General features: G+C 41.9%; 1 protein-coding gene across 2 annotated transcripts in view; it reads right to left on the reverse strand.

Annotated features, from left to right (window-relative positions):
• Positions 1-16321, reverse strand: part of SPOPL (speckle type BTB/POZ protein like) — a 39525-nt gene extending 23204 nt beyond the window's left edge. For both annotated transcript variants that reach the window (XR_012633967.1, XM_074910929.1), the window contains exon 1: positions 16164-16321. The gene's annotated coding sequence lies outside the window, so the exon portion shown is untranslated. The remainder of the gene's footprint in view (positions 1-16163) is intronic.
• Between the last annotated feature and the right edge of the window lie 7699 nt (positions 16322-24020).

Raw genomic sequence — 24020 nt, forward strand, 5'->3', positions numbered from 1 at the left:
TCTGAGCCAAGTTTGCTCTGAAGGGGTCTCTAAATTTTAAAAGGCTGGAAATAACTGCTGTTTAGCATCCTCTTTGGAAAGTGTCTAGTGACCTTGTGGTAGCCACCAGTAGTTATCTGCGCCCTCCTGCCTCACAGTTAAATCAGCCTGATTCACTGAGAATTTAACTCTAAGCAAAGGTGGTTATTTTCAATTATTTTCAGGTCTGTCTGCTGCCTTGTCTCTGTTCTACCCAGGGCATTTGTACTTCAGAGGCTGCTTCCACCTGCTGCGTGGCTTTTATTATTTATTTCAGGTTCTGACAGAAGCCATGATTTTACATAAGTACACTTTTCAGATCCTTCTGAATAGTTTCAGCTTTTTGTAAAGTTTCCCATTGCAGCATTAGGATCAGACAACTGATTTTCATGAGCTCCTGATACATCTTTGAGGAACAGATTTGTATCTCTCTTTCTGGCATGTATTTACTAAGCCAAGCAAAAGTTTAGATTGAGAAACTGGGAGGAAGCAATTTGAACAGTTTGGTATCATACTGGGAACGAGCCTGCACTGAGAAGCAGTCTTTTTTAATATGCCTGGATGGATAATTTTTTTAAAAGTAAGAAACCAACCAACAGCAAGCTGACCAATGGAGAACAAATAAACACAGCATCTGATGCTTCGGCATGTCTTGAGAGACTGCCTGAGAACAGCAGGGCAACAGTTTAGCAGTACTGCTGATCTGCCCCTCACTTTATATTTAATCCAGTAATCAGGATTTGGATGGGGACATGGGGATATTTACCAAAACTACAAAGCCAAGGAGAACACAAGCTTCAAGGATGTTATGACGTGTAGAGGTATTTGAGGAAGGACGGATTTTTTCAGTCCCCAGGCTGACACCCAGACCGAACGGGCCACTGCACATCTTACCCGCTTCATGCGGCCACTGATGGCTACCTGGGCAAAGGGGACCTCTCAAGGGCAGACTGGAGGTGAGAATAAAGACGCACCTACACACTCACCCTTTGTTCTACACAGGGTACTCTGCCTGGGGAGAAGGCTAAACACTACTTTGAAGAAAGTGTTTATGAATCATTGATTAGCCACAGTCATCAGCCCTGACAAAAAGGTTTTTCAAGTACCAAACCCTCATCACAGCCGATTAGATCAAGTGGTTGGGAACAGACAGAGCCGCAGTTCACAGAAAACCGGATAATGACTGGGCAGAATTAAATGAATGAAGTGAAGGAAGAGAGGCCTGCTATCTGCGGAACTAAACAACTTAGAGGGACAATTTTCATGCTAGAACCTGCATTTACTCCTCTGGAAGCTATCATGAACAAATCATCAGAGGTGACAGGACATTATCAGGTAATACCTCTGAGTTTTCAGGCAATGCCACGCCTGCCAGGACATGGCTTAAAGCAGTCAGTGTGACCATTTCACCAGGCAGAAGTCTCTGACCATCAGAGAAAGCTAAACCGTTTTAATGTATGAGGGCAAAAGAAGTTTCTGGCTTCCAAAATGGTGGTTAAAGATTTGTTTTTAAAGTGTGTCAAGTACCTTTTGTTGTTTGTCTGGGTTTTTTCATGAAGTGATAAACTCATACTGAATGCAGTGCAGGGGCTGGTGATGATTTTACGCTCAGAGTTTACTTTCATTGTCTTACTTCAAAAGAGGAAAGAAAAGTTCAAAAGTATTTTACCTAACCTGTACTCCCAGACCCCAAACATGATGGGTTTAGCACTTCTACACGTCTTAAGGAAGGTACTGGTTTCACCTACTAATCACTGTCAAAGAGCCCAGTCTGTTAAATCAGAATCTTCACGGAGCTGAGTGCTACTTGCAAAGCAGTAGTGGGCAAGCAGGTAGAGATAACATGAAAAAAAGTGATTCCTCAAACACATTTTATTTAGGAGTCAACTTAAGTACCTTCCTACTCAAACGAATACTTGTGTTAAACTTCAAGCCATCTGAAGTGGATTATCTCTGATTACTTGCACATGGAGCATAAAGAAAGCATGGGCTAACTTCCATGTGCTGGGTTTGTGTGGTGGGGTTTTTGGTAGCAGAGGAGGGGGCTATAGCGGTGGCCCCCTGTGAGCTCCCCCAGCTCCAAGTCGGACCTGCCTCTGGCCAAGGCCGAGCCCATTAGTGATGGTGGCCGTGCCTCTGTGATAACGTATTTAGGAAGGGGATCTGGGACAGGGTTGGGGGGACTTGTGAGGAGGAGTGATGAGAAGGACACCTCTGCGAGCACTGAGGTCAGTGGAAGGAAGGAGGAGGAAGGGGGGGATGTGTGCTGGAGCAGACCCCCCTGTATCCTGTGGTGGGATGGCAGGGCTGCCCCCCTGCACCCATGGAGGTCACCGGAGGAGGAGCAGAGATCTGCCTGCAGCCTGGGGAGGACCCCTGGGATTCTGTGGGAAGACGACCATCCCCTGTTGTAGTTCAGTGCTGGGAGCACTGCAACACGCAGAGGTGACCCACGCCAGAGCATCTCAAGAAGAATGCATCCCATGGGGAGGACTCAAAGGAGAGAGCATCTGTAGAGGACTGTCTCCCATGGGAGGGACACCACGTGAAGAGGGGGGAAGAATACAGAAGAGTGCTTTCCCCAACCCCCCACCTTGGAGGAAGAAGCAGCAGCCTGGCTGAAAGCCCCCCCATCTCCTGCCCCCATGCCACTGGGCGAGGAGGTAAAGAAATCGGGAACAAAACTGAGCCAAGAAAGAAGGGAGGGGTAGGGGGAGGTGTTTTTAAGATATGGTAATGCTTCTCACTGCTGCAGTCTGTCAAGTGCTGTTATTCTTAGTGTTTTAAACTCAAGTGACATCTTTTTTCTTCCCCTAAGGAGCCTGTCTTTCACCTGTGACCATTAATGAGTGAGCCACCCCTCCCTGTCCTTATCTCCATCCCTGAGCTATTCGATTCATTTTCTCTCCCTCCCAGTGCGGTGGGGTCAGGGGTGAGTGAAGCACTGCGTGGTGCTCAGTTGCCCTCTGCACTCAAATCACAACGCTCCATAAAACAGATTTACACTAAATTTCATCAAAAGCTGTATCACCTCTCTATTTTCCTGACTTTTCACAGATCTTAAGATTCAAAGCTAATTCATATACCAATATACCATGAATTAAATCAAATATGTTATCTTGTTTCCCTTCCCAGAAATTGAATATTTGTCAACATTATTCTAAATAAAGTTACTTTTCAACCTCCTCAATCTAGACAAGAATACATTCCCAGTCTCTTACATCTTGTGTTGGAATCATCTCAACTCTTTCACTGAAAAAACGATTAGCTCATTAAGAAAGTACCATGTGCATATAAACACATAAAGAGGAATTTTCTACCCCCCCAATAATAAACCTGCAAAACATTTCATAAATCTAGTTGAAGAACTGCCTTAAGCGTTAACGTGATCTTTTGCCAGCTCTCATGTCTAAGAGTGGAAGCTCAGTAAAACAACTATATCCTAATAGTTATTTCAGAGTAATAATGGTGTAAGACGTGCATACAAGCAGGTGTGCATGTTCACCAGTGACCATAGCAATGTCTTATCTTTGTATTTCAATAACATATTACAGTCAACAAACTACTGGCAGGAATGGCTACAGAAACTGCCTTCTGCAGGGCATCCAGGACAGCCTGAAAGCCAAATCCAGCCTGCCAGAACCTAACCCACAGATCAGTTCACCAAGCAAAAGAGTGACACTGTGCTGCTCCCTCAAGAGCAAGAAGCAAAGCAGGTTGTGACCCAGATGATCAGGCCCTGCGGACCCTCTCCTCTATTATCCCTTCTTTACAGGGTTTGAGCCTCCAGGATCAAACTGTTTCCTGGCCGGGCTGGCTGTATTTTGGCACATCATAGGACTTCCAGCATCTCACTACACGATATAACTGAACATGGGTGAATCAGGCACAGCATGGGCTTATCCTCAAGTCCTGTCCAGAAACTGAGTAAGAAAGCAACAGTAATGTCATGGTGCGCTTCTAAACCAGGACAGCACAGTCTCCACAATGCCCCAGAAAGGGGCTAAGGAGCCCGTCCTGCCTGAAACATCTATCCAACAAACTACTTCAAGCATTTAACAGCTAATGTAAAAGTGAGAGTAACTTACTAAGAGCGACCAACATTAATGCCATTTAGCAGTCTCTAATGAAAGCCTAGTACATAACCATGCCAGTAAATCGCATATGCACCTATCGTATATTCCATTTGAATGGTGATAGTCTTTTCCTGAATAGGGCTGAACATTCCAAGAAATGCAAACTTGTTATGATTTCCACCACCACCACCTTTGGAAGTACTGATATTTCATGACTAGCTGAAATAAAAGATGAACTTCTCAAGGTTAACTGGCAAATAACACCCTGTTCTTCCAAACTTGTTATTCCTAGTAAATACATAATTCAGAAACTAACCACAGTTTGTCTAATTGTACAGCCAAAACTTTGGGTTTTTAAAAAAATCTGAAGTGAATAAGCCTTCTGTTCAACAAAATCAGTTTCCAAAAACCCATTCAAAATAAACAAGCTCTAGCTACAGTGATACTGATGTCATTTTCTCTCACTAAATGATCACCAGTGATTAAGTATTATAATACTGCCTATCACTACTTGTTATTCAAGAAATCAGTTTTGGTTTTCAAATTATCAAGGAAGTAAATTCTTGGGAATAATATTGAATTGCTTTAAGGTTCACTCTCTTATCAGTTCTTGGGTGAATGAGAATACATGTACGAAGCTTAAGACAAAGGAAACAAACAAACCAGATAAAAACTGTTAAGTCTGAAGTGAAAGACATTTTAAGGCCCAAGACTAAGTTACTTTTGCACCCTCCCCATCAGAAGCAATGCTCCAGTTGACTTGTACAGTTCTAGGTAGCATCAACTTTCAAAGGCCAAACTGTTTAAAAGCCAAGAAAGCCCCTTCCTCCTTGGTCACAGGACTTGTCTAAGAGCCACACAGCATCTGGGTCCTGCTTATCCAGCAGCATGAAAATCCCATGGCCGACTGAACTGGCTTGAATGTTGCTCAAATCCACACAAGAGACATTACCTGGATATTTTTTTTAAGTCTCTCAGATTTGGTGAGAAAGGTAAAGAGAGAAATTTACTGTTTTTTTTCTGTTTAGGACTTTGTCTTGTAAGTTAATTATGCTTACAAAAATCTGTAAGACATTAGTAGTAGAAAAAAATAATCTGAACTTTGTAAAAGATGGGATTGGTTATAATTAGTAGGATTTGCATCTCTTCACAATTGATCTTTTTGAAAGAATTGCTGCATATTTCCTATATGGCTAACTAGTAAACTAAATTTTCTGCTGGATGATACACAACACAGTGACAGACATTTGAAAGGTCTATAAAGCTTAGACAATTTTCCAATTTGTTCAGTATCATCATTTGCTTCTCTGAGAACAGACTCAAGATATACCTAGAAAATTTAATACAGTGTTCAGTATTTATTGAATTCAATTCCTGTCTATCACTGCAACATTTGAGTGAGCAGTATTACTAATACTTAAGCAATTGCAGTCATATATATCCACCTCACTAAGTTAAAAAACTACAGGTTGAGGATGTACTACATTTTACATTATTAGGAGTACTTCGAACATACAAAATGTTTCCTTTTCAGGGCAGTTAAGGTTTCCCTGTGCATGACACTTGATACTGAAGAAGCGAGAGGTCTACAATAGCCAAAAGGAAGGGGCTGGGTTTTTTTAAGAACGTAATATAAAAAAAAAAAAGCTTATTGAAGTATCTGTTTGCTCTGGAACCACACAATTTAACCAAGTTTACACAAACCTAAACCAGCTTTAGGCTTAAATCATAAACTCTGGCTGTTCCTACCTGCTTCAAGCTTAACATCTCACCCTTGCCATCCACCAGCTCCACTGGAAGCTACTGCCCAGCCAGAAGAAACACACACACTTCAGCACCCACACCACGAGGCAATTCATAACCCCTCTCCACAGTTTTCTAGTGAGAAAAAAAAATTACTACCCTGGACTGGACCGTGACAGCTGAGAAACTACGTATACATCCCCTGTCACCCCTGCACCGGGGACAGTAAAATTCCAACAGAGATAGGGCAGGCTGCTGGGGTCAGAGACATCTTAAAATAGCTGCAACTAAGACTCCAGGATTCTAAAGCACATCCTTGAGGTGGTTCCAGCAGAAGAGTCCCAGCAAGGCAAAACTCAGCACATGTCAAATGCCCAACTTTTCATAAGGATGGTGTTTGTTGCTATAACTGATAACACTGAAGTCAGCAATCAAAATTAAGCAAGATTATACTTTCAGCTGTAAAAGCTGTAACACTGAGTACATGTAGCTCTCAGGCTTTTTCTTTCCTATCTTTGAAAAACAACATTGAATTTTACCACAGGTGAGAGAAAACCTAGTGCCCAGCACAGCTTGAACCATAACTGTCTAGTTTACACCAGTCAAGCTTATTAATAAAAAAATCCCTCAGCATCAGCCTTGCATTATCATTCTGTAATATAGGAAACCATTGCACTCCTTATTAGATAACCTAGACCATTCGCTACACGAATCATCTATGCATTTCCCTGGAGAAGAAATGCAAGATTATTTCTTACAGCGTATTTCAATTTCATTGCCCAGTCTAGTTTTATGGGACCCTGAAGATGGGTATTTCCACCACAATTCCTCTTGGGAAGCTATTCTCTTCAAATAATCTATTGCTGTTGGGTTTTTTCCCTGGTATACAGCCAAAGTGATCTTTTCCCCTCCTTAGTTTCACTCCATTATTCTTACTCAAACAGATCATTGACATGTGAAAGTGTATTAAATGAAGACATTTTTTCCCTAAATACTTCAGTTACACACAATCAAGAGATCACCAAATTAAAATTGCTAATCTTGACTTTCGTTTTTGCACATGAAACAGAAATACCCATACTGGCCAACAGAAAGTTGACTTCAATTGTAACAAAAAAAGTACCTTTCTCCAGCAGATTCACAGTTAGTTTGGGGTGTTTCATTTTGATTTTCTTTTTAAACTCGTTCAGATTTGTGGAAAGCACTGGACTATACTCTCTGGAAACAGATGCTTTCATTTGCTGCAGAGAGACTGTACAGAGCAACAGCAGCACACCGCTCTCCTCAGTCACCTCTGCAGATTGTTATCACCTGGAAAGTTCACACTGAAACGGTTCATTTTGGCTTTCAGCAGCCAAAAACTCATACCCACAGATGTTATCAGGAGGGGGTTCTGATCATTCATTTGTTGCCTTGTTACCTATAACTTCAAACAGTTGACACATTTGTGCACACAGGTGCACCTTCACAGAAATTTTGCTAGAGTTACAGCTCATCTCAGGCCTGTTCTACACCTCATACCAGAACAGTCACAGAGTGTATTAATACTCTCTGCAAAAAAACAACTGATGTTTAGAAGCTAGGAAAACACCTACACATGATTTCCAAACCCCAAAACTCAATTCTGCCAGTGGCCCAACCTGCATTTGATGGTAGTTGACCCAAACAGTCACGAAACTGAACTAATATCAATGGACTGGATTAAATTTCATCTACAACAACTGGTTAGACAACATCCTAGGAAAGACAGGTAGGTCAAGAGGTAGAGATTTATGCTCACTTGCTTTGGTCAGTATGGAGTTGGAATCTCTAAAAGCATAGTTATGTGAAGCCCTGATGAAAGCCATCAAAGCAAGCAAAACTTGACATCTCAGTCTGGGACTATAGCTAAACAGGTTCACACCCACTGAGGGAAAAGAAAAAATCCTGAAAGTTCACAGAATCATAAAACATCTCGAGTTGGAAGGAATCCATAAGGATCATTGAGTCCAGCTCCCAACTTTAGTCCAACAGAGACAGGTTTCTGAAGTTCAAAGACAAGTACACAATCTCTCCTATTTTGTTTCAAAATCATCTGGATATCAATAATTTTGTTCATAGTTTTAGATTGAAGAACAATTCTAAAATATTCTGCTTGTCCGTTTTTCTACAACAAAAGTGATTCAAACCTTTGCAGTTTTCTATGACTTTTCCCACTTGCAGCAGTCTTACTTTCTCAAGACAGAAGTGTTTTCAAAGTATCTTTTATCTCTCTAGACAGAAAAGTTGAAATCACTCAGCAGCCATAAATTTTAAAGTTATGGATTAGAAAGAGTAAGTCCTGAGACCAGAAGTAGTATTCACATTTTTTCCTCACAAAGGTTATTTCTTTAAAATTAATTTGAGCATTGAAAGATTTCTATAGCTTTCCATTTCCACAGAACCATTTAATGCCTCACAAGTAAAAACCATTCAGCAATAACCACTTTTTGCTCTGCAACACCAAGCCCCATCGCTTCTCCCGCAGTCAAGACTGTGGAACTCACTGCTCTGATTTGCAACCTCGGACTGCGTACCCAGGGTGAGAAGGAAAGGGGATGGCGCAGCTTACGCCACATCAGGTTCCCCTGCTAGAGGTCTTTCTCCAAAAGGCTAACATGTCACCTACTCAAATTGACAAAACCCGTGAAAACTCTTTGAGGGTTAGAACTGAGGCCTAAGACCACATTCAAAACTACACGTAAAATGCTGTCTTGCTAAAAGCCCTAGTTACCAAGGTATGAGTATGTAAAACCTTACTCACACCCTGTTGAACAGGATGTTTGCTCGCTTCCCCCCCCCTCCTCTCCTCAGCACAGTCTCCTTATGTCATCAGTTTGTTCTTCTACAAGTTGATTGCTTTACTGAAGTTTAAAAACAACAGCAAGGCAAACAACACAAACAGGCTGGTGTAGGGCTGTCAGGGTGGCCTGGCTAATCCAGGCACGGTTAAGCAAATTTCAGCTTGACAAAAGCAATAAGGTTGATAAAAGGCATTAAGTTCCATCAGACCAAACTCTCTTTTCACAAGCTGCTTCAGTTGCCTTCAAGATTCCCCTGCTAGCAACATGCTCCACAAACCACTACACCATGAACAACTACCGCAACCAGTGGTTCAGTCCTAATCACCAGAGCCCGGCCTCCAGAAACCGTGCTGCCCGCTGACATCTGCGCTGGAATAAGCCAAATATCTGTCCACGCTTTGCCGATGCCCTAGCACAGTCGGGCTTGCCAGCTCCTCCACTGGCTATGGCAAGTAAATAGATTTGGTTTCATCTTCAGTGCTGTCAAATAACACAGACCAAAGGCAGACGCAAGCCTGCTGCTTTTTGCCTCAATCCACGTGAGACGTAACCCCGGTGTGAATCATCCTGAGGAGGCCGCCACGGTAAACGTCGCGCAGGGCAACGCCTGCGGTGCCGCCACAGAAAATTGCTTTCACAAAAAAGAAAAACAAACAGAAGGAAAAAATGCAATTTAATATCAGGAAGTCAAGAAGTCAGCTAACACCAAGTGATGAGCCCATCTTTACAAGTGACACTGAAAAACTCTGTGAAGTCTTAGACACTATAATTTATTAGTTACCCAGACTAGCATTTGATGATGCTACTGCCATATATTTTTCCTCTCATCACTAGGTGACCTGAGTTTCACAACTGTTGGAGGGGACGGCACATTTCCGAACGCAACTGGTATTTGAATTATTAAAAACTACGCCTGGTCTGTAAAACGATATTCAAAACTAGTGACTACAGAATAAAGGTTGATTTTGCTCGATAATCTTAGTAACATAAGTAATCATAGCAACTAACTCTGGATACAAAGTTTACCACATACAGATTTTGAGCAGACTACTGCCTGTGTAAGCTTTTCTTCCACTTATATCATGCTTTCTTTCCCCTTCCCACTTTTTTTTTTCCCCTAAGAAGAGAGCTAGCACACTTTGGCAGAACATTATTGATAAGACATCTTTTGCCATAAGCAAGACAGGAACTGCCCTAATCAGAAGCCTCTCGTGTGACACAATAGTATTAATTCAAGTGTTCCAGGTGCATTTACTGTATTTTTTTTCCTCAGATTAACCACCTGACCAGTGTATTCTGAAAACACACATGCAAAATTCTTCAGCATAAGACGTTTCAGTTTTTTTATAAATTATATCGCCTGTTGGAACACAAATATTATTCTGTTGCCATTTTTAATTTAAAAAGGGTTTTATGCTATATGCACATAAGTAACAAGGAAAATCTACCTTGACATATTCTGCAGGGAGATCAAAAAAACATCTAAATTAGATTTCGTAGATTCTATTTCTCCAAAAACCACCATATGCCAAAAGGAGTCCCAGACCTAAGGGCAAGATTGCACCAACTTTGACAGCCAGTACAGCAGTGTATTATACTAACCTACAGTTACCCAAAGAAACTAGATATTTCAGACAATTTGGTTTGTAATATAACAGTTCCAGAACTGAAGTAGTATGACTCAAGTCTTTAAATTAGTTCATACAGACTGTAAGCAGAACTTTCCGAAAGAGTGAAAAAACACCTAAAAATAGGTACAAATCCAGATACATGCAAATAATTGCTGCAATTAACTTCTCACACACCACAGACAACATATTAGTTGAAATGACTGTATTTTGTCCTCCGTTACAAGAGGATATGTAAATATCGGTGTGAGCACTGGTACATAGGATGCTCATAAAAAGGAGTTAAAAGTTTAATATTTTCGTGATATATTGCTCCATCCCAGAAGCTGAAGCAAACTATATTAAGAACTTGTTATCTAATTTCATTACAAAACTGTTCTGATTTTACCTCCAAGAGTTTCGATTATGAACAAACAAGTGACTCTGAAATTAAACTCAGTTAACAAGGAATCCATCTGTTTAAGAAAAATTGCCACCAAAGCGTGCTGTTTTGTTGCTGAGGTAATGTCTATGGATTAAGTAATTCATAGCCCTATTGTGTTAAATGCTGCAGACAGTAAACAAGTACCTCCTCTGAAGAACTTTAAGAAATTATTAGCTAATTAATCTGAATCATTAGATTAATACATTAAGCGCTCAAAACATCAAATGACTTGTGTTTAGGTTTTATTTCAACTTACACCAATGATTTTTTTACTTCAGCTCCATATATTGAAAACGGCTGTCCTTCACAGGCTACAGACCATGCTGATGGAGAAAACAGGTCCATCAATTAGAAACTGAATATGAATAAAGCAAGCCAGGAAAATTAACTTTTGGGAAAAGTAGTTTTCCAAAGAAAAAAGTCAACATGGAACAGAGAACTAGAAAGTATGACACCAGAGGAGAAAGTTATACCAGCTAATTCCTCAGGCCATAATGAGCTCTGTACCTACACGTCATCTCAGTTGTTCAGGAAGCAAGAGCTGATGCAACTAACTCCAAACCCTTTTAGAAACACCCAAGTCTAGTTTTCCAAACATTTAATACAGAAGGAAACCAGCCATTTGAAAGAAATCAAGTGTAAGTCACCACTCCCCCTCATTCCCTTCATCTCCATTCGTAACTCTACTTACGAACTGATTTTGCAAGTGACCTGACCAACTGGTAAGTGAGCCTTGGGAGGGGATAAACATTAAAGGAACAACCAGGAAGGAGGCCAAGAGAAATCTTGGCTCCCAAGTTTCACCCAGTGATCCTCTCCACTGCACAACAGAGGCAGGTATGACAATAAGAGGTTCCCACCCCATGAACTTTGGAAGTTTCCCAACTGCTGGAGACATTTACTCCATGAGCAGCAGCACTGCCTACGCCAAGAGCTACTCGGCTGCAGTCTCCCTGGCACACAATTACTTTTTCTTTCTATAAAGCTGCCAGTTAAATTACACATCAAGTGATAATTCACCTTTGAACTACTTAAGGAGTCAAGTCACAATATAGTGCAAAGAGCAAATGTCACACAAACTAAGGTGGATGGAACTGGCACAGACTGTTCACCACTCAATTGATAAAAGTACTACTAATTAAAGGCTAAGCAGATGTCTATACTAAAGTAATCCTACAGCAAGAGTACAACCAAACTAGAGCTTCCAATAATGCTTACCAGCTAAGTGAGCTGAGATCTGAAGTTTAATTCAAAAAAAACTTGTCTCAAGAAAACCTTCACAGACACACAAGTAGTAAACTACCATCTTGCAAGTGCTCACAAAACCCACCAGCTTCATTCCATATATTTAGCAATGAAATCAAGGGAGAGCACACTAGACATTCCTAATGCTTAAAAAAAAAAAGGTTATGAATGCATACAACAGCCTCTTTTATAAAGATGAGAGCTCAACATAGAAATTCTTCTCCCCATTCACCCAGCATTCAACTTCACATGAAGTCCACTTTGAAATCACAGACCATCTTTAATCCCTGAAGCAGCAGCATGGAAAAGAAACTAGCTTTTCACACTACAGCAACCGTCAAATTCTGGAAATAACATATTACATTTGGCTTATGTCACCTATTTTTGATGATTTCCACAGAAAGAAAAAGACAAGTAACTAAAGTGGCAAGTGTAATATTTTTCACCAAAAAAAAAAAAAGCTTATGGGAGATACCACGCAGCATTAAGGATAAGTAACCTAATTCAGGGAATTTGTACCTGTGAGCTCTCTACATTATTCCATGCCACTGAGCTTCTGAATCAGCTGAAAGAGTATCTCATTTCCACTACATTTCCAAAACGCTATATGCAAACACTGATCACAACAACGTTGACAGATACATGCATGCTTGCAAAGTGGTTCCTTGTAAAGAACGTAAAAAACCCTTTATAGCTGACAAAGAATAATTTTAAACCAGGTTACCAAAAACCACACTGGAAAGCTGTTCCAACTCGGGTAAAATGGAATCAAGAGTGTTGAGGTTTTTTTCTGTTTAAGCTAACTCCAATACTGAACACATACTCCTGCCAAAATTCTGCCCTAGAAGTGGAACAGCTAAAACATTACCAAAAAAACTAAAACATTTATGCAAAGCAATACACATCCTATAACACAGTATACATTCTACTTAAGAAACCCACCAAACTAAGGCAAGTGACCATCTCCTCTCAGTAACAACTACAACACCTAAATTGCCACTATGAAAATGTCTCCAGCCCTCACCCAGTCACAACAATTCCCCCCTAAGCACTGAACAAAAACTGAAAGGAGAGATTTCTTATCTCCATTTGAAGGGACAGTTTCAATAGGAGTCCTTTTGATATGGGTGGGACAAGAAGACAGAGAAACAAGGGACCATATGGACATTAACTGGAAGCTTCTCAAGAAATCAAAGCAAGGAAGAAGTCTCTTGTTAATATGCATGCATTTTGCAGAGAGAGGAAAGGGAACCAAGAGCCAAGGTATGAAAACCTCTTGAGGAGCACATCTCTGACGTGATGGAGCCCGAATTAGACAATCACTGAGGCAAGGGCCTTCTATTTTACCCTACAAAATGCAGGGCCCGGGACACACATGACAAAACACAGAGCCTTCTGCCTACCCAACTGCTCTTCCTCCTCAGCCCGATGACCTCCGCAGATTCAGAGGAGGGCTGCGTGTCCCTCCAACTTCACTATGCTAACAGACTTCTGAAACTACATAATTCACACAAGTGAATATATCCTCAAGTACATAATTTTCCTGCCCTATCATTAGTTGGGCTGTGTGGCATATTAGGTGATTTGATGGAGATGGTTAAGGAAACGCTAACTGTGATTCTTCAGAGGGCAAAATGTTTTAACTAACATAGGTAGTGAGGGAAGATGTAAAATAAAAAAGTGGGAAGGGAACAACGCTGACACTTTTCAGAGTCTTCATGTTTTGATCCAGGGCACTGTGTTTTAAAGATCACAGGAATTCATGATTACGAGTGTTAGATTACTGCTTTTGATGAGTGTAACAATCTCATTTAGATTTCCTTACTCTTAACCACATTTTGCCAAATACACTGGAAGCAGAAAGGGAAGCATGTTGCAGACTGCTTTTTACAAAGAGACAGAAATGCCTGTAAGGAGCATATAAGCCTGCCACAAAAAACTGCCAGAAAAAAAACCCCACACAAATATCCACTTCGCATCAGCAGGAGGGGGGGCGAAACAACCCACAAAAAGCCCAAACCAAAATAGGATGGGGTAGTTTTGTAATGCAAGACACACAGAAGCCTGCTTCTGAGCATACCCCAGAACCTAAAAACAAATTCAACAGGACAAATATCTATCTACCATCTTTTCTACAGGGCATAAGAGGTAAAGAGAAAAAAAGTGAACAGATAAGGTAGAGCTGTGAAGAGATTGTATATGAAAGAGTGGGAAAACAACAAAGGCAGACAGAAAACCGAGGAAGAATTAATAAAAAGAGACGACAACAAGATCTACAGGCAAGTTTTAACTACACTACCTATTACTGCCCTCAGCTATTTCTTTTCCACTTAGACTGTTAATGACAACTGGTTTCATTATCTCTCCTGTATATTTATGTTTAGGTGCTTTCAAAGGCACAAAAATTAACAGATAAACATAATATATATAGAAAAAAACAAAGAGAAAAAGGTAGTTTTATATTTCAACTGAACATCCAAGAACTGCAAGCAGTGTGCACTGACAGCTGAAATCAGTAGGCCAGAAAAAACTCGGTGGCTTTTCAAATTCATTTTATATTTGTCTATAGCGTATACAAGTTTTTAATAGCAACAGGTAGCTTACAAAGCCTGTGCAAGTTCAGAATGAAATTCTGTATTTTCAGTGACAGTTTACAAGCAGACCACAAAGTACCAAAGTTAAAAGTTTGGCAGAAAGCTGTTTCAAGGCAATGTAACACCAAGGATATTTCTGGATATTTAAAATCTCACGTTTCCAGAAGAGAGTTAATAGTTGTTTCTGGTGATGTACCAAACCCTACCATGTTTGCGGCTTTATATACAAAAGGCATATTGTTAAAAAAATTATTTTCTCTTTCCTGAGCAAATACCCATTGACAGAGCAGAGGGGGAAATACTGTGCAGTCAACACACCCTGGAAATCCTTCACAAACATTTATGTTTGTCCTAGTCACACATCCCAGAAGGCCAAGATAGAAAAGCCAGGTAAAATACTTTCAGAAATGACAGTGACTGGTAAGTGTCCCTCTAAGAATGGATTTTTACTTCCAGAAACAATAGATTTTTTAGTAAAAACAACAACAAAAAAAGAAAACTTTTAAACAGTTAAAACGCTTTGGCAGTCATACAAATGGCTCAGCTTCAGCACCACTGTGGTACAAATTCCTCTAACCATATGGGATAGCTATCAAAATAATGCGTTCTGCAGAACTGATAAGAATAAGGAACGACCCAGCTTGACTCTCACAGCTTGTTCTTCCTGCCAGGAGGTTAGAAACAATCCTTTTGTTATCCTTTAGTATAACACCTACGATTTTTATAACTCTTAACACCATTTTAGACAACACGTTAAGAAGATCTTCACAAAGCAAAGCTACGTTTTAAAATAAAATATCGTGAACGCATCGACAGCTCTCATGCTGTTTTCTTTGGTTTGTTTTTTTTTTTTCAGTTTTTTACGCTCCTCCTCAACTACTTCTGCTCCGGAGCTGCCTTCATGTGATGCAAATTTCACCGGACTCCAGTGAATTTCAGGAGTGACATCATCAGGTGAAAACCAGTGTTAGTCAACTCCACTTCCTGACCACGTATAAAATGGTGCGCGCAGCAGAGATGAATCAACCCGCAGCTTTTCAACATTATTCACTTGCTGCCACAGCGTCCCCGAAAAGTTTGCCACGGCCCAAAGGAAGCAGCCAAACCCCAAAAATTTATTTTTTTTTTTTTTCCTTCTAAGAGGAGAACTTCCCGGAACAAACTGTCACCTCACAGTTTCGGGTAACAACGAGCACAGGCGGAAAATAAAAATGTTGAAGGCTGCCTCGCACGAACGCCCCCCGCAGCCGCGCTGCTGACAGCGCTCACGCCGGGGCCTGCACCGGCACCGAGCGCGTCCAGCCCGCCGTGCTGGTTACACAGACGGGAAACACCCCCGGGCCCGGGGGCGCGCCGGGCCAGCTGCGGCTCCGCCGGAGCAGAGGCGACGCGGCGGGCGGGCGCGGCCCTGCCGGCAGCACCGCGGTTCGCCGCCCGCCTCCCCAGAGAAGGGCCCCGCAGGCCGCTGCCCCGGGCGGGGGGACCCGGGCCCGCCGCGCCCCGCCGGCGCGGGCGATGGGCAGCGGAGAGCACAACAAAGGCCGCCCGCCCCCCTCCCCCGCGCCCCGCCCGGCGGCAGCGCGCTCCCCCCCGGGGGCCGGGGCGGTACGTACCGGAGCGCGGCGCGGGCTGGGCGGCGCGGCGGGTCTCATACTGCCGGGGCGAGGGAAGGTGTGACGGTCACCGGTGCCCGGCGGGAGGCGGAAGCGGCGAGGCCGGGCGGTGGCGGAGCCGCATCGCTGCCCGCGCCGTAGACCCGCTGCCGCCCCTCCCTCCCTCCCTCCCCGCGCTCGGCACCTCGCGGCTCCCGTGCGGCCCCGCCGCCGCCGCCGCCACTTCCGGGCAGGGAGGGGTCACGCCGCGCGCCGCGCCGCTTCCATCCGGGCCCTCGCGCGCGGCCACGCCCCCTCCCCCGCGGCGCCCGGGGCGGGGCGCGGCACCGGCCGCTGGCGGGGGCGGGGCCGGGCGGCGCAGGGGGGCGGGGCCGGGCGGCGCAGGGGGCGGGCGGCCACCACCCCCGGGCCCCCGCGGCGCTGCGGGAGGCGGCGGGGCGCCTCGGGGAAGGCCCCGGGTGAGGGCAGGGCCGGGCCGGGCCGGGCCGGGCGGTGCCGCCCTGGGTGGGGCCGGGAGCCCTCCCTGAGGGAAGTGCCCGGTTGTCACCCCCGGTCGCCGGCTGGTTCCTCTGCGGGGCGGACCTCGGTGTTGTGAGGGCTCTTTCTTATTTTATTTATTTTTCCCCAGACGAAGTTAACCTGGGAACGACACTCGTGAGCTCCACCTGCTACCGGGTGCTGGCGAGAACCAGCCCCCAGCCGCCGCGCCCCACGGACAGTGCTGAGGTGGGTTTTCTCAGCATCTTACCTGAAGCACAGATCGGCTCCTCGCTCTGTCCCTGCCGCGGGCTCCGAGTCCTTCCCCGAAAACCTCCCTGCCTGGGGTGCTCCAGTGCCCTCCCACAGGTGTTCGCCACCCAACAGTTGTCGCTCAGATCTGTTTCTTTCCACCTTGGTGGAATTAATTCCTCTAAATCATCGACACACCTTCCTAGCTGCTTCTAAAAATGAATGGTGTTATAACTAAATTCTGTATACAGTACTGCAAGCTTCTTTGTGGAGGCTTGGAAATAAAAGTTAAGCGATTTATTTTCTTTTTCTAAGGGCCAGGTCTTTAAGGAACATACCATCTATGGAGACAATTAAGACTCAGTGACACCTTAATTGTCTCCCTTGAGAATGAGCCTTAAGAATACATACACACAGCATTGTGCTGCGTAAGGATACCCAAGCCAGCCAGGTCTCAAAATCAATACGACTGCATTAGTGAGGAGGCACAGTGCCCTGGGTAATTTATCCTGCAGAGAAAAACTGCGGTGGCAGGGCCATACTGCTTTTGATATCACTAGTTCACTCAGAACTATTTCAGAAACCTGACCAACATTGCATTGTGTTTTCAAAAGGCTCAGCAGTTTTTGTTTGGTTTTAGTCTTCCATACCAGTCCTTGTAGGAAATATCTTTACAGCTACAGCCAGGACTTACTCCATTTAGCTGAACAGGATGTTTGGAGGAGGACCGAGCTGTTACCCTTAGATGTCCCATTCCTTAGAAGAAAACCTTGGTTGGTTGTATGAGACACCAGTAGACTATCAGGACTCTTGGTATTGTGAGCTGAATAGTTCAGTGCTTGGAGACACTCTAGCAAGCAGGGAGTGAAAAATGTCCACTCTTTCACAAGAGAATTCAGTCTCTGCTACTGGAGATCAGGTGCATTCCTACTCGTAACTGAAGAGATGGTAATGGGAATCTTACGATTTAAATAGAGTAACAGCGCACAGGAGAAGCAGTGAGCCAAGTGAATCTTTGTATATAGTAACTACCATCTCCCTTAAATCCCACTTTAGAGAAAGCCTGCAAAGATGGATCATTAACAGAAGCCGTGAAAAACATATGCGTATTTGTCAGCAGACAAAAGGTGAGATTACAGCTCATGCATCCCTTGGGCTGAAAAGTTTTTTTGCTCACCCTCAGATCCATAATATTCTTGCGTGTGTGGGCAAATGCCACAGAAGGGTGTGTAAATGGTTGCTAAGCAAAGCAACTAGTGCTTTCCAGATCTGGAGTCTCCAGTTGGTTTTATCAGAAGTTTAATTTATTTTCCAGTACTTTTCACCCACTGCTCAGTCCCATTCCCTCCTATTTCCCCTTAGATTCCCATTTTTGTACCTGTATTTGTTTCTCCTCAGCACTAAATTAAAGTGCACCACATAGCACCAGCCTCTGGTGTCACATTAAGGTGAAATACTGTCACGCCAGGATGGATCAGTATTATTTGCATTATGGCAGCACTTAGTGGGTCAGTTGAGATAAGTGGCCCTTTATGCCAGATATTTTACAAAACATATGAGACAAACAGAGTTTGTAATCTAATTAGACAGGACAGAAAATGGTAGAGAAAAACAAGACGGAGTGAAATGATTAAACACACTTGCAGAGCAAAGATTCTGGCAGAGACCAGAGGGATGACCAAACTTTTCTGGGTCCAGAGTGAATTCCCTGGATTGTACTTTCTCATACCAGGCTGGAGGCCCCATAGTAGTACACACTTACAATATACACTACTTTCTGTCAGAAACTTGGGGGTATTTATACTTTTCAAAGCTTTTCAGGGAAAGGTGCTGTTACTTTACTGTCTAAAAAGAGATTAAAGCCCAAAGAAGAAAAACACTGTTGTAGATGTTCTTTCCTCCCAACTTCCACTGGGACAGAGCAATATTTCAACATTATTCTCACACTAAATCCAAAACACAGCACTGTACCAGCTGAAAGGAAGAAAATTAACTCTACCCCAGCCAAAACTAGGACACCGCTGCACTGTGGTAGTGCTATCCTTCATTGGGAAATCAGAAAAAAAGAGAAGGAGAAGAGAGGGAGAAGGAGAGGGGGAGGAGGAGGAGGAATAATTTCAGTTGGAAGGGACCTGCAACGATCATCTAGTCCAAGTGATAATATTCCTCTGCTACAGTCAGTCTGGATCCCTTCTCGAGGGCTGACTTTTCCAAACACCTTACCTCACAATTCTTAGGGGTTTCTTTACAGAATAATTTTGCTTAAGAATGCTCCTAGATAGAATAGGGAAGCACATTAACATACCGTTATAAAAGGATTAGTATTTGGAGATTTTAAGTGCTCTAGTCTGAACAGGCAATGCAGTCTTTCCTCCTTCCAGGGTGATCAAGTTTCAGGCTGTTGGGACTTTCACCTTAGATAAACTCTTCAAAATACAAATTCTGTCCGCTGTATATTAAACACCAGATTTCCTGTGCTGCTGTTTGAAAGAGATTTTATTCTAGGTTATTGACCAGATTTCCTCACTCTTGTTTTGTGATATTGAGGTGAACTGTCTGAATTCAGCTGCTGTATAGGATGATGTTAACTCTCAGATCATGTAAAACAGATTGTTTTCAGTATTAAGCATATGAGCAGTCCCACAGGCTTAAAGGAAGTAGTTGTGTATGTAAATGTGCATTTAAATGATTTTCAAGATGAAGTTACAAGTGGAAGACATTCTCCACCCAACAGGTAGCCACATTTCAATGGCAAAATAATATATTCTGATTACAGATTCATTGTAAGCCTCTTTGAGATCTTTTTGGTGAAGGAAGCATTATACACACACACATATGTGTGTAAGCACATTGCTGCAATGTTTTCAAGATTCACAACAGGGTTGTATCACTAAAATAAGCTTTTTAAAAGAAATGCAAGACAAGAATATTAATTTCATCTATTTTTTTAAATCAAGTTAATAATTGTTATAAACTTATGGTAGAAAAAATAATGGCAAACACCCAAGATCATGTTAGTGTCACATACTTTCTATTTTTCTTTCCTGTCCATTATCCAAATGAGAGCACTTTCTAGTGGAATCATGATAAATCCATAATATTTTATTCTACCCTATTTACTTTTAAAAGAGCAAACAGACAACATTGCAAATGCACTGCCAAGATGTATGGGTGATTTTGAATTAAGTAAATGCAAAGCCTGGTGTAAGTAACAATTTTGTGGACAGTTTTGAAAGTGTACAAAATTTCAGCAGGGAAGTTTTTTGTCTTTTTATAATATAGTGGCTTTATAATATGGTGACTAAAACTTTGGAATTTGCATTGCTTTTTGGAATTAGAATTTCTAGGGTATTAAGGCATTACCCAATTTAGATTGACTTTTCCACCTTAACTTCTTTTTATAGTTTCCGTCTAGATTTTCTTCCTGAAAAGGAAAATAATTAAACCTGTTAAGCTGCAGTAAACAACTCATTTCTTACAAGTTAGTGATACAGCCCTAAAATGATTCAGTAATGTTTTAACAGAATGGGTCTTCACTTGAAAAGGTCAATGTTTTGAAACCAGCACTCTTCACTGTAAAGTATACGCTACTTTTGGCAGAAAGGTTTTAGCAAAGATGCAGTTTCTTCTGAGGGAGGAGGGTGAGATTGTATGAATAAACAGTATTCCGGTGGTTGTAGCAAAGAGCCTACCGGTGTTGGGTGGGTCAGATTCAAGTCTCTTTTTCCTGATTCAGGGAGAGTTTTGGTCTCCTGTCTTTCACGTCACACATAAGATCTTAACCACTAAACTACTGGCTGACACTCAGTTGGAATCTTCCCTCTGTTTCCCTGTTTATACTTTGTATAAACAAACATTAATTTTAGCAGAGGCATGAACTTGCAACTTCCAGTCTGTGCCTGAGCTCAGCAGCTGTTCTGTGTGAGCTTCCCTTTCTTCTTTCATCAAAAACAAATAAATAAACACTTAAAGGATTTTCATGCAAAATGTGAAATGTGAAAACATTTGAGTTTTCTAACTTTCACAAGACAGCCAAATGTTTCCCATACAGTTTTAGTCAGCTTTACAACACATTTGAGTTCAAGGGAAGTTTATATAGTAATAGCGTTAAAAAAGAATTATTAAATAGAATTTGCTTTGTATTGTCATGTTCCTTTCCTTCAGTTTCTGTATTTGATCTATTCACTGTTACCTCTTAAAATAGATAGTAAGGACTTCAGAGCAGGTATGATATGGATATGGATACATCCATTTGCTATGGATATTTCTTTAATGCACAATGACAGAAAAGTCAGTGGTGACTGGTTGCAGCACTACATGACATTAAGTTCTCTGCAGAATGGCGGGCTGCGAATTGCCACCCATCTTTGGTTAGTTCCTCCTCAGTGTTCTCTAACACGTTATCACCAGTTTCTTGTCCAGAAAATTCCCAGATTCAGTTATCTATCCCTACAAATCTTCCACTTTTTTCCTTATTTTTCCTTCATGCATGTATAAGTTATTGAATTCATTCATATTTTCTAGAACTCCGTAACTGTGACTATAACTGTGCGCTGTGTCCCCGGTTCTTTCTACCGTACCCTCTCTTCACTGCCATTGCTGTGTCATTGAGGATCACAAATAAGATGGCAAACCAGTGCTGTTATTTGATGTGCTCAAGAAGACACATACCTGACAGCTACTGCTGCTTCCAAGTTCATGTTCCTTGCTGCAATCATGACACGTTTACAGATCTTTCAAATCAAACAACCCTTTCTCCCCCCACACACGTGTATGATGAGATTTTTTTTCATAATGGGAAGTGATAGGCAGTCTAAATAGAGAAATCTGTACTGCTGACTGTGTATACAATTAAAAACAAGAACTACAACAGCCTTTGTGCTTTGTTCAGATTTCTGTAGAAGTATAGTTTCCCAGGCTGTAAAGTGGAAACTAAATACATTCCTGGATATGGTAAAATTTTTGTAATAGTCTCAAGTGGGAAAGATGATTTTATTTTTGTGAATGCAATATTCTTTTCAGATCTTGCTAACGGAGGAGAAAGCCTGTTTTAAGTTCTTTGCAAATCACCATTCCTCTTCTTTCCCAACGAGAAGTAAAATCAAATTCTGTATTTTTAAACATGATGCTGAATCTTTCCTCCTCTACTTCCTTCTGCTCTCCAAAAAGCAATGAAACGCAAAGCGGCATATTCTTCTACAGAATTTTTGTTTCAGAGAGTGTGCAAGCTACTTTTCATACCAGAAAGCAACAATAAAGAGCAAATTTTGCTTTGTGGCTTATACTCATAAATTTGATAATGAAGCCAAATGCAGAGTCTTTCCTCATTTCAATACCAAGTAACTCTTAAAATGCCTTTAAAAATCACTTTCATAGAGGAAAGAACAACCACGAAGTTCTGAATTTTATGTGGGCCCCAAACATCATAATTTATAAATTCAGGTAAAACCAGCATCTGCATATAATTCAGTTGTCGCAGAGAGAATACAAATAGATCCACAGAAGTATCAATAGATTCTTCACTGAAAGAAGATCAACTTGCTAAGGTACATTTAGAAGGGGAAAACCACACCTCAATTCAGAACGTAAGGAAGAGAAATTGTTTCAAACTTTATTATCCTTTTTGGGTTTGAGATTCTGAGGTGTTGCCTCTTGACATGGCCTCCTGCTTCCTCGCTGATAAACAAAATCCTTAATTATACTCCTCACAAGAGTACTTTTCAACATCAATAATCTCCCAGTTCTCTCGAGTTTCATGACAGGATGTGGCTCAGTTGTCTCTATGCATAGTAAATACCCAATATTCCTTCTAATTTAGCGCTTTATAGGACTAAGCTGTCATACTTTATGAACCTCTAACATTTTTAGCATGGAACAACTAAATGTATAGCTTTGAATAATGACTGAAATAAACCAGCACTGTCATTTCAGCAAAGGCCTATTTTTACACCTTCCAAATATACAGGACAAGTAACTGGATATTTACTGATTTTCGCACAATTGATGTAATTTACCCATGGATCTATGAGGTTCACATGCAAGTGCCTATTTTGTTCAATTCTGCGTATTTCACAAAAAAATTCTTGTATTTTTCTTACTCTCTTCTTTTTCCCTGTTATGCACATTTTTGTAGGAAATAATACATATGGAAAAAATGGATTTGAGGAGAAATATTAAATTGAAAGCTCATGCTTTCATGTTTTATAGTGAAGTTGACCTCTATACATTCAGATGGTTAATTAAATGAAACAGGCTTTTACTGTATATCAAACAGCATGTTTGTTTGACCATAAATTCCTTTTGGTTTTTCATATTTTTTACTGATAAATGCAAGCATTCTGCTGGCTGTTTTTTCTAATTTTTCAATTTCACCATCCCCCCAAAATCATAATTCCCACAATTTTATTCAACACCGTAGCTATTATTGATCTGTTCTGCTGATCAGGGATATCAATTAAACTCAGACACCAGAGTGAAAAGAGCAGGCGTATTTTACTCAAAATAACTAAATAATATAACAGAATAATACAGAAAACATACAGTGAGAAAAGACAGAATAGTGCACTTAATCAAATAGGAAAATAAAGGGTAATGCATCAAATCATTACTACCTGAGAGAGAGAGAATAGTGATTAAGAAAGATCCATCACCACTTGCATACTTTACCATCATCCAGCCCCGCAGTGGCTGGGCAGCCCCGGTTACAGCGAGGGTTTGCAGAGCCTGTCCCGGCAAGGGGGAAATCCTACGTGGTGTGTCCACCCGTAGGTGAGGCACCCAAAGTCGCTGCAAGTGGGCCCAGCCTTACATACCAGAGATCGACAGGCCAGAATAGCTGGCACCTTTGTTTTGAGCGGAACATCTGGTTTCAGTCTCATTAGGTTCCCCCCAGAGCCTGGCCAGGGCTCAAGGGAGAAGCTAAGGGAGTTTCCCTCCTTATCTGATTTATTTATGTTCTTTTTAAAACAAGGCCATACGTCTGTCCCAAGGCCAGACAGCTGGCTTTACAGCTTTGTTAACTTACCCCTACACAGAGAAGAAGAAAGATACATTCGGGACAGACATGTTTTCATTGCACCCATCACCAGTAATGAGTATATGATATCTAAGCTACATCTTTCATTAATG

Source organism: Athene noctua, chromosome 7 (genome assembly GCF_965140245.1).
Source record: "Athene noctua chromosome 7, bAthNoc1.hap1.1, whole genome shotgun sequence".
Lineage (NCBI taxonomy): Eukaryota > Metazoa > Chordata > Aves > Strigiformes > Strigidae > Athene > Athene noctua.